A 12,220-nucleotide genomic window follows, 5' to 3' on the forward strand; every position below is an offset into this window, starting at 1 on the left:
ACTGAGAGAAGCCTCATCTCAGCCCTCTCAACTCCCCAAGACCCTCAACAATGGAACAAAAGAAAAGCTGAGAATAATGAAGGAGGAGATCTCTTATCACATCTTCCCCACAATAAAACTCCTTTTGTAGACATACGTGGCCAACGTCTAAAACAATGTGCAATTGCATGCCCATTAGTCATATGAATACTGTATAGGGGATGCCACTAAATACTCAGTATGTGCCACTCCGTATTGACTGTGCTCTGCTATTGCCAGAGTATGGGAATCTACCCTGAGGACCTGAGGTAGTGGATGCTGAGTTTTTAATAGTGCCAACTCTATGCTGAAAAAGCTGCATTAATGTGTGACCATGTCTTTGTCAGCAGCCTCTATCCAGGTTTCTGGGGAAAGGAAGAATAAAACACACAGGTGCCATCTGAAGCTCTCAACAGTTTTGTGGTGGGTACCTAAGGTGCCACAAATGCCAAAATACGTCCATGATTTTGACATAAACACCCTGACCCCCAATCTGTGTTACAGATCTCCTCTTCACAGGTGAATTTCACCCGTAGAGAGAAACACCAGTCTCTTAATTTATTTGACATCTTTCTTCCTCTGCACTCTAAATTTAGGACCAGATTGTACTCTATCCTACTGCATGTTGAGGGGGATATCTGGCTGATCTGGGGTAGGTAGAACAGAGGAGAAGAGAAGTGTGAAAGCTTTAAATATATATATATGTATAACGTATACATTTCACATCTCCCCTCTGTGCTACCCACCCCAGAACAGCCGAAATACTTTCTTCTAAGTGAAGTAACGTGGAGTACAATCTAGTCCTAAATTTAGAGTGTGAAGGGAGAAAAAATTCAAATAAAATAAGATATAGGTGTGGACAGGTGTTTTTTCTCTGTGGGTGAAATTCAGCCCCCTTGCAGAAGATTCCCAGAAGGCCTGTGTACCTCTTAAGTCCTATTTTGAAGGTTGGTATAGGATGTAAGTGGGTCTTAAGTATGGTAAAGGCGTTATGTTGGCCATCTACACAGGGATGAATTTTATGTGAAAATGGTATCATCTAAGGATCTGAGCACAGAACTGGGCACTATTTCCAATCCCTGCTGTGACGCTGATTCCCTTTTGTGCCCTTTGGCAAATCACTTAAACTCGTTGTCTCTATTTCCTAATCTGTAAAATGAGCATCACGATGTTATCTGCAGTACGTTCTGTGGATGTGCAGATGACAAATTCATAAATGTTAAGGAGATGCTCACACAGTGTATTTGTACCTATGTCGGTCCAGGATTTTAGAGAGCCAATGTGGATGAGGTAATATTTTTTATTGGACCAATTTCTGTTGTTGAGAGACAGATGCGTTCAAGCTTTCACAGAGCTCTTCTTCAGGTCTGGGAAACTTATTGAAGTCCCTTGAAATATGTGTTAACTACATATGCTAATCAATCTGTTCCACCTTGTATTTAGCTGTGAAACTCTGAGTAAGTTTCCCAAACCTGAAGAAGAGCTCTGTGTAAGCTTGAAAGCTTGACTCTATCACCAACAGAAGTTGGTCCAATAAAAGATATTATCTCATTCACCCTGTCTCTCTAAGGAGGTGCTCAGACATTACAGTGCTGGGAGCTACACAATTACCTATACAGACAAGGTTGGCTTGCCAAAGAGTTTACATTTGAAATGAGTTTTGAAGATGAAAAAATGCAATAAGTGCTACATGAAGGTCTGATCTTCCAGACAGACATTGAAGTGAACGTTGATTTAACTAGGATTACTCAGCTGAGTCAAGTTAGGTGCGTCTTTTCAGGATCTTTATGCTGTAAGTAATTATTATGCTATAGCTCAGTCTTGCTTACAAAAATAAGGGGCTATGCTGATGAGTATAAATGAATAGGGGTCTGAGAGGAATTACTGATTAGGAAAGATTAGAAATAACTAAATATATACACACTTTTGTTTAAAGATTTCTTAGGGAAATGAAGTGGCATGATAAATCTTCAAATATTTGAAGGATGTAAACATCAAGGTGAGAGAGAAAGTACTTAGGATTTCACAAGGTAAAACTTAAAGTAACAGAATGCAATTATGAAAGGGAAAAGTTAGGCTGACTATTAGGAAAAAACAGTAACAATAACTATATATATTTTACACTGTACTAGTCACCGACAGATGTGGTAAAAACCTCATTGCTTGGGGCATGTAACACAAACAGTGGAAAATACTAGACTAATAATTTTGGAACTTAAAAGATTCTCATATCAATAGAAACATATCAACTCCAGGTCTGCAACAAAACTTTCTTTGTTGTTTTTCTATAGAGAGCTAGACTTAAGACAGCTGTCACTATCCCATAATTGTTAAGGAGGCTGTTGTGATTGTTTATTCATACGGGGTGAAATTCAGTTATCAAAAGAAGACATATGTACCTTATGTGGTGCATAAGGCGTGTGCTGGCCCCTCTGCACAGGGGTGAATTTCATTCACTATGCAAAGCTAAACAGAATACAATACCTAACAGAATATGTATAAAAGGGAACAATCCTGCATTTTCAAGGGAAATGGACTTGAATAACCTAACAGACTTTTTCAATAGCTAGCTTCCATAATTGTGTAGTCAACATCAACAGTTCTCTATAGACTTGCTACAGGTTCTCTCAAATACAGTATAATAACAGCAATATTGATTTCATTAATGGTATTCTACAGGATTTGTATGGAATGAACAGTTCAATTTAACAGTTTCCCTTAAAATTATGGCATGGCAGTAGTTGTCTCAAATCTGCCTCTCTGTAAGTGAAACAATAAAGAAAAATTGCCAATGACTTGAAGCTTAATAGCGTAGGGCTTGTCTTCAGTGCAACACTGCCTTGAGTTGCCACCTTGCCGCCAGCTAATCCAATCACTCTGTGCAGCTCAAGTGCCATTTCTCAGTGTCGCAGCTCATACTCAAGCTAGAGCAGCCACATTGCCAAACAACACTGGATCCACATAGAGTATGTCTACACTGTAGCTGTAGGGTGTAAACATTCCAGCTGGAGTAAACATACCCAAACCAGCTCAGATTAAGTGAGCACACTAAAGATAGAACTGTAGCCAGGGTGGTGCAGGGGCTAGGTGCCCTGAGTACGATCCTGCCTGAGACTTTAGGTACACTATCAGGCCACTAGCCCCTCCTGGTACTCATGCCACTATGACTACACTGCTATTTTTAGGGCACTAGCTCAACCAAAGCTAGTGTTGGTATGCCTACTTGAGCAGGAAATTACACCTCCCACCTCCAGTATAGACATACCACAGAGTGCTTGGGTTTGCAGCTGCTGAATTGTGCCGCAAACAACTCGAGCCTGCAGTCTTTAGCTGCATCTCTACTGCATTACTAGCTTGAGCATCAGCAGCACTTGAGTTTCAACCCATAATCCCTTATAGGCCAGTTGGCATGAGTTTAAAACTCCATCCAACTCAACCAGGAGACATCTGTGCGTGGACAGGAGTCAAGTCAGGGGCAACACTTGAGCTATACTTCGAGCTAACATTGAAAGGAAGACAGGCCCTTACAATACACCCACACGTGATTTGAGGTTTTAAATTTCCTTTTTTTCTCATAAAGTATTTATTTTCAGATAGATAATAGTGCAAATATTTCAGATAGTGCAAATAAATAAACAACAGTATACCTCTGATTTTACATGGAAGGTTGCTTGTTAAAGATATTTTGAACCAACCTTTGCATAAACTTTATCATATATATTTTTATGTTCCTAAAAAGTTTCTTATGACACATGACATCTTTCTGAATCGGAATCCTATACAGATTATTTGGATTAGAGTTTTTTAAAAAATCCTATTTATAAGGGATTTTTGTGTGCAGAGATTTAGCTTTTCATTTCTATGCAGCAGAAAAAGGGTTAATTTCATATCTAAATAGGAGTTTGCCTTTAATAAGAAAGCACTAAAACAAGCCAACAATAATAAAGATAAATGAAGGCCATTCTTTTGCCTTTTGTCAATATTTTTTTAGTGACAAATAGATCAAATACAAGATATTGTTAAGGCTTTTATTTTTCCCTCCCCTTTGTAAATCATAAATGATTTGGTATATTTCATTTCAAAATCAATTCCCAGTGGACTCCTCTAATACAATGAAATAATAAAACCCTCTGCTGTATCTAAACTGGAAAAGTATACAACTGTTCTTTTGCTACTTTCTTCCTCCCCTGCTCTCTAGCTGTTTCTCTTTCCCCATAAGCTAAAAGCACAGAGCTGTCTGCCTGAATCAAAAATGCTTCACATTCCCTCTTGAATTAAAGTTAATTTCTGAGACTTGAAAATACTTGAAGCAACATATACATTTCAATCAAAATGAAAGATTTTATAGGCTTTTTTTGTAGTTATATATTCCAGGACACAAGTATATTCCGTGCTACACAAATTTAGCTGGCATACACGTGTGAGAAGAGGCAGAGAATTCACCTCCAAAATATGAACTCAGTACTTCCAGGGTATGGGTAGTTTGGGAGTAGTTGTATGTGTGTGTGAGAGACAGTGTGAGTTTAGCTTTGTGTGTGTGAATGAGAAGGGGGTTTGAGGTGTGCTTGAAGACCCCACAGTCCGCTATTCTTGAACCTGTTTCAGCTTTAAAACAATCTCTTATGCAAGGTCAGAAGAAATTTTTGCCCACTGAGCAATATGCATAAATAAGGCCAGCTTAACTTTTCCATGCAGCTGCATAAAGACAACAGTTCAGTGGCCAAATACCCAAAATACTCCCTTACAGTACTGGTCAGTGGGGATTTAACTTGTAGACTTAAGACCCCTGGATGTTCTTTCCCCAGTATTTTTGGTCTGTTTGGGTTAGATACAACTTTAGCAGGCTCCTGACAGAAAGGTACAGTATAACTGCTAACTAAACTCTGCTGGGAGGGGCTAAAGCCTTCAGATAATGTACAATATTTTTTTCTTTTAAAACTACTTGATAATAAAAGTTTCTTTCCTGGAAATGGATTTAAAATAAACGGTGAATTCTGATCCATCTGGAAATGGAAGTGAAGACAGTGGCGGTGGCAGTGAGACAGCCTGGAGTTCCATTTGGATTGGATTACCATCATGGACCCAATCCAGAAGGACAGTCCATGCTGGGCTCCTTCTTTCTTTCATACCTTTCTGTCATTGAATCAGAGCACAAAGTTTTAAAACAAAGGGAAAAAAGCACTGGGAAGGAATTGAAAAGGAAATAGAGATATATCTTTATTAGGAGTCTCTTCTTGATAAACTATTGCTCTTCCAGCTGGCTCCAGGCTGTAATTATGTCTATCAGCAGGACGAGAGCACACCTTCAATAAGAATATGGTAGGGTGTCTCCTTCAGTATTCACTATGTAGCCAGCCCAGCATCATTCCCAAGTGCCAAGTAGGCCTGCAGATATTTTGCAAAGGTGGCAAGAGTGGAGCCAAATTATTGATGAATGGAGCCCTATGTTCTAACAAATCTGTTGGGAAAGAGTGACATTCAGTATGAACACAAAATATTTTTACATCTCAGAGAAGTGAAAGCCCAATTTCCAACTCCAAAAAGGATTATGAGTTCCAGCTATAGCATGGAAACGGTTTTGGTTACTTAGCATGTGTGTGAAACAATTGATTTTTTTTTGCGTGTTTATTTTGGAGCTTGCTATTTTTGAGGTCAGAGTCTCTGCTGAAGGAGGAAACCATATCTCCAGGGTATCAGGAATTAAACAGAGGAAAGAAAAAGCCATAGAGAAAGTAGCTGCCTTAAATAGGCAACTCAACTGTTTTGTTTCCTTCCTTGTTCAGCCTGTAGTCAGAAAAGAACCTTCAGTGTAAACATTAACTCATGTTTTTTAAAAAAAGAATGTAATATTGAATTTCACAGGAGTTCTCTTTTAACCTCTTTTCTGCTGAAACCCTTTTGGTACTGCTGTGCTTTAAAAGGACTATACAGGATTATTATAGGTCAGTTTTTGCCTCAAGTTTAGTTGTCAGATTCTCCAATATCTTCAGCAACAAAATGGGACATATGTAGGGCTGCTCTTTGCACAAGAGTGAATTTTACCCAGAGGGACAGAGAAATTAAGAAATGATGGGCAAGGAAGAAAACATGTTTTCAGAGACTTGAGCAGAAATGAAGAGTCAATGAGGCAGTGAGATGCAGGGTAGCTGTTGCAGATAACAGCTGTTGCAGAGGACATGCCTCTTGCACCAACAGTGGTGAGATTCCATGGCAGGGCACAGAGAAGAGACCAGTGCTAGAGGAATGGTGCAAAAAAGGAGGGGAATGAAGACAGACAAGAAACCTGGAGCAAGTACATGGAGGGTAAGAGCTGATCACATTATTTATACTGGTCTGCAATCACTCTCCATTTGCATGCATTTGAGAAGGTCAGGAAGGATGTACAGTATATTAAGTTTACCCCAGAAACCAGCACATATGTGTATGTGTGAGGGAAGGGGGTTTCATAACGTATTATCTCATTTGTAAGGAGGCAACTTTATTTAAGAAACTATGACCTTTTCTGAGTTTATTGGTTCTTTAATGTTCAGAGATAGGAGTTAAGAGAAAACGACAATGATTAAACACTTATACATTAGCTACATTTTCTCCTGTAAAACATGCCTCAAGAGACTTGCATGCCAGGATACTAGCATTATCTCCTACTCTTTTGGAGAAATGTCACCGGATCTTTAGAGTCTGTGAGGACAGCCCCTGGAGATGCCAGGAGGAAACTTGACACCAAAACTCATCCAAAGGGCTGCACCTCTCACACAGCAGCAAAGGGTCAACCAGCCCAACTCAGCATGGAATCTGATGTTACAGAGAGCATGCAGCCAGCCTAGCCACACTGAGCTACAATTTACCCTTCTTTGATGAATTAGCCATTTCATTTTAAAATGAAATGTGCTCGCATTTCGCAAGGGTAGACTATGCTTTTCTTGGCACATCCCATAGTACAGTGGATGCTGAGATACCTTGCACCCTTTGGCAGTTCCAGGAAGCACTGTGCTAAGGTAAGCATGATGCCTTCAAGGCTTTAAGGGAGCAGGGTGCAACATGTGGACATCTTTGCACAGCACAAAGAACGTTTCCTCTCAAGTGTGACCAGCTCTACTGGTTAATGGGCTAGGTGGTAGGAACCTTCTTTGAGGAGGCTATTGCAACAGTCAGTACTAGCTCTGAGCAACCTTTACACATGGTGAGCATAAGGACTAGAATTGTGTCTGGCCCCTGCCCTGGGGCACAGATCAGGTGAGAAGGGTCACATGCTATGTGTCCTCTCCCCTCCCACAGAATCATAGAATATCAGGGTTGGAAGGGACCTCAGGAGGTCATCTAGTCCAACCCCCTGCTCATAGCAGGACCAATCCCCAGTTAAATCATCCCAGCCAGGGCTTTGTCAAGTTTGACCTTAAAAACTTCTAAGGAAGGAGATTCTACCACTTCCACTACACCAGATACAATGTGTCCCTTAAGGATTTTATACACATGGTAGTGGTAAGACGTAGCAGTTAATGTGAATTCTTTCTTTATTATTTGTACTACTGTGGTAGAGTCCAAAAGGCCCAATCAGGGTTGAGGACAATGAGGAGGAGCCTCAGTACTCAAGATAAAAGATTATGAGTGTTTTAGATGTGGAAAGAGAGCAAAGATTGGATCTGAGAAATGTCATCGGGAAGGAGTGGCAAGATTTCTACACAACATGTCTGTGTGGGCAAAAAAGGTAGGAGTGAAAGATGAGCCACAGTCTATGTTTTTTAGGGTGACCAGACAGCTAATGTGAAAAATCAGGACAGGGGGTGGGGGGCAATAGGAGCCTATATAAGAAAAAGACCCAAAATCATGACTGTCCCTATAAAATTGGGACATCTGGTCACCCTAATGTTTTTATCAGGGAGGATGGTGGCGCTGTTGACACTGACAGACAAAATGGGGAAGCCAGGAGGGTTTGAGATGAAGTGAGAATTAAGTTGAAGCCATGTCAAATTTTAGTTGACAAGGAGACCTCCAGAAGGAGATGTAAGAAGAATGGATTGTACGGAGTGGGACAGATCAGCAGTGGAGAGGTAGATTTTTTTAGGCACTGGTGTAAAATGGTAACTGAAGCAATGTGAGTACACACTATCACCTAGAGAAAGGCTGTAGAGATTGAAAAAGAGGGGGCCAAGGACAGGGCCCTGTGGGACTGTCTTGGAGAGTGGCCACACAAGGAGGACAACAAATGAACAGCCAAAGAGGTTTTTCTAGCCTCAAGGATTAGTCAGTCTATAAACCCTGAAAGCCAAACTTTGGTCCTATGACTGTCAGTACCATGGTATTCCATGATGATTTAGCCCAGCCTAGTTAGTACCGCAACAATCCATGCACAGCACCTTCCATGTGTGGATCACAAAGCTTTTGTACATTAATTATGCTTCACAGAATCTCTGTGAGATAGGTATTGTTATACCAATTCTACAGAATGGCAAATGAGGTTCAGAGAGTTGTTCATATGACTCATTGGGAGTTCTGACTCCAAGCTCCCTGCTCTAGCCACTAAACTAAAAGAACAGCTTTTGTCTCATCATAGTCTTTAGAATACTGGAAATAAAAAAATTTTGATGAGAACCCATGCTCCATAATACAGCATTCTTTTCACTTTAGAAATTGTTTTCTGAATACAAGAACAAATTATTTGTATATACATTGAAACAATCTCTCTGAAAAGTACAGACTAGGGATCCAAGTTTACCCCTGGTATACATGAAAAGTTTGGCCTCAGATTTCCACCTTAAATATATTATGCTGTTAGTTTTCCTTCAATTCAAACTAAGCAACTCTTAAGTTCTGAGTGAAATAAGCAGATACAAGCTAGTATGAGACACAAAATAATAACAGATTTAAGTACTCACAGAATTATATAACAAATAGATACCATGTTAAAAAGCCAATCTTTTGAAACAGATTAAGAGCCTGCAACCCATATTTAAATTGTGGATATGCAAGGACTAAGCATGCCTTGGGACTTGTGTTATTTGCATACATACTGTTCCATTCAATCAATGTATGACTGTTAACGCTACAGACAAAACGACAAGAGACTCCTCAAATAGTAGACATTATTCAATTGATCTCTAACACAAGAATCTTCGTCCTGACAAGCTGTGTAATGCAGGTTTAACAAGAAGGATGTTGTAACTGAAAAATGGAAATAGTTAACTGTGAAAGAATGTAGATCTGAAAGCAAGTAGCATGAGAAGAGTGGTGCACAGTACCAAATTAAAAAGAGAATGCAACACTAATGGACTTCAAAGCTTTACAGAAGTTTAGACTACACCAGCATATTGTAGCTAACTGTACTCTGCAGGACTGTACTGGGTTTGATTCTCTAGTCTATCAAAAGAATGAACATTGATCAAAATGTGAACAGTTGACTATTAATTAAAAAAAAATTTTTAAAGAATGCCTTACCTTTAATAAAGTAGAAAAGTCTGTTTTTAGTGAAAAATCAGTTTCCCAGTTGTTTCCCGCTCTCCTCCAGATCTATGCTGCAGCATTGATCCCTTTCTTGTTATCTGTGACACCAGAGCAGGCACATGCCCAAGGTAGTTGAGAGTAGATTCTGGTTGGTACAACTTCAGAGGGCCTAAAATTAAAAGAGAGATTTTTTCTCAAAGTTACTTTATCCTCTATGTCTATAGGAACATAAGAATTGACACTCTTGATCACACCAGTCATCCCCCTTATATAATATCCTGTCTCTGATAAAGCCAGTACCAGATAATTCAGTGGAAGGTGCAACTAAGTGTAGGCAGTTTAGAATAACTGCCAAAAAATTCGACCCCCTCCTCCCTTAAAGGTTAATACATGCCCAGAAGCATCAGAGTTTAGATTCCACCCACATTTTGATTTCTATCCTATTTTCAAATGAAAAGCTGCCAAAATTGGTCCCCTTTCATGAATTTGAAACAAAATGTTAAATTTTGTTGTTTCTGAATTTCACTGTTAATACTCCACAAAACTCTCCCCAAAAGGAAGAATGCCACTGTCAGAATTATCTACAGCATTTTTACCACACCTCAGTGTTGTTTGGAAGATTCCCATCCAAATGTAATGCCCTGATGCAAGTACCAACGTGGCCCAAATGTGCTGATGTGGTAAGATCAGATGGGACTCCAGCCCAAAATGCTGGATCATCTTCTACAATATATGCTTGACATAATGGACTAAATCTGCCCCCATAATTTTTAATAAGTGAGGTCCATCATTATTGTATATATTCCATAAAGAATTAATTGATTTGACAGTGGAATATGATCAACAATTCAACAACTGTTCCATGCCCAGGAACTGAAGATTCCGTAGAAAGGGTACAGAACACGGTCTCATATAATGATGTTAGTTTCACATTCTATTTTTCATGATCAATTAGTTTCTAGGTTTTCAAGTGATGTATCAAAAGTGTTTAAAATAAGGAAATCACATATCATGGGATGTGAATAATGAACTGTTGGGAAAAGAGGATCATACCCCTTTCAAAACTTAAACAATAGATTATACACTATACTTTGTACTCTGGAAATGATCACGTATCAAATTCCTTCCTAGTAATGATTAAAACTCAGCTGCTATGGTGCAAACACATTTAATATTCCACCACTGGGTTGCAAAATCTGATTCTAGCCATGATAGAGTAATTATAACCACACTGAACACTATGTATCATTGTAACCAAAGTGAGAAGAAATCAACCTACCTCCTCTCCTGTTGCAAAATTGTTGCTAAGGTTGCTTTAGTCACAGGAAACTAGGACTACACATGTTAAATAAGGACATGTTCACACTTCTGTTATAATAATGGTTCTTTATATCATAAACAACTTAAGTATGGCAAACTACCTTTAGAAAACATTTGCTGGAAGGTAAGAGTTGGTGCCAAAAACCTTTAATGGAAGTCTCTGATTGTCTTGTGTGTAAATTTATCCAGGATGTAACACTTTTACCCCTTTAGTGATTAAACTCTCACTTTGTATACCTTAAGAAAGTGCTACAGAAACACATTTTCTGATTCTTCACACATGAGAGTTATGTGCAGGAGTGACATTCCTTCAGAACTTTACAAAATGTGCCAAATTTGCTGCTGATACAAACAAGTTGCACACCTAGAGTGGAGATGTGTACGTCAGCAGCGAAATTGGCCAAACGTGTTTAAACAGACCTTTTAATTAAAAGCAAAATACAGTTATCAGATGGTGTTTGATATGCATTTATTGCTTTGGAAACTGTGTGACTTCCAATTCCTACTAATGATATGCAGAGCTTTTTTGGCAGAAAAAAGAGAGCTCTTTAATACATCATCAATACACTGTATGTATTAACCACATGTTTTTTGTGTCCCTCCTCAGGTGTGAGTTATTAAAGAGTGTTTCATGAGGTCTGTCATTTTGAATAACCAGATGTAAATAAGCCCACAGCAACTCATTCTCTATCCCTCCGTTTATGTATGTATATATAGTTTTTAAAAGCAAGACTTAGAACAGTACTAAAGAAATACATTAAATAGCATTGTTGTAATTGTTTAATACAACATCAGCAAAATCAGCAAAAAAGTTCCACAAAAGTTCAGTAGATATTCTCCACCATTAAAATCACATATAATTTGCCAAATTCTGCCCTCAAAGTCAATAGGAGTTACAATCCTGTGACTGAATGCGAAATTGGGTCTTAGTTCATGTGATTCTACTATATACACACTATAGATTTCATTAAACAGCTGCTGCAGCAGGCACCAAATATATAAAACTTTGGCTATTTCTGCAGGCATTGCACTAAAAATGCACCCCAGGATAGTTATGAGACGGATGATCAGGAGTGGGGTGTTACTAAAATTACCCTCTTTCTCAGAGAACATGGGACATACCTCTCCCAGACTGTCAGTGGCCTGTGAGCAGGTACGGTGTGGCACGGCTATAAATAATGAAATATCTTTCACAGAGTGCTCTATGGCACTTGTTTTAAGAGAGAGAAATAGTATTTACTCTTCAAAATGAAATACACATTCCAAATGTTGTTTCAGACACATTCAATCCCTCTTCAAAAAGGGAAGCTACTTACCCTTCGTAACTGGAGTATTTCAAAATGCGTGGTCTCTATCTCGCCATGTGCCTGAGATCAGAGAATTCTAGTGTCCATTGATCCATGCCTGCACCCTTGCTCTCCCTGTGCTCTGTGCTGGGAGTATA

The 12,220-nt window shown here is 39.1% G+C and overlaps 1 long non-coding RNA gene across 1 annotated transcript in view; it reads right to left on the bottom strand.

Moving 5' to 3' along the window:
* Positions 1-9,458: 9,458 nt before the first annotated feature.
* Positions 9,459-12,220, bottom strand: part of LOC144269696 (uncharacterized) — a 73,302-nt gene continuing 70,540 nt past the window's right edge. The window contains exon 3 of the long non-coding RNA XR_013347007.1: positions 9,459-9,625. This is a non-coding gene — a long non-coding RNA (uncharacterized LOC144269696). The remainder of the gene's footprint in view (positions 9,626-12,220) is intronic.

Source organism: Eretmochelys imbricata, chromosome 1 (genome assembly GCF_965152235.1).
Source record: "Eretmochelys imbricata isolate rEreImb1 chromosome 1, rEreImb1.hap1, whole genome shotgun sequence".
Taxonomy (NCBI): domain Eukaryota; kingdom Metazoa; phylum Chordata; order Testudines; family Cheloniidae; genus Eretmochelys; species Eretmochelys imbricata.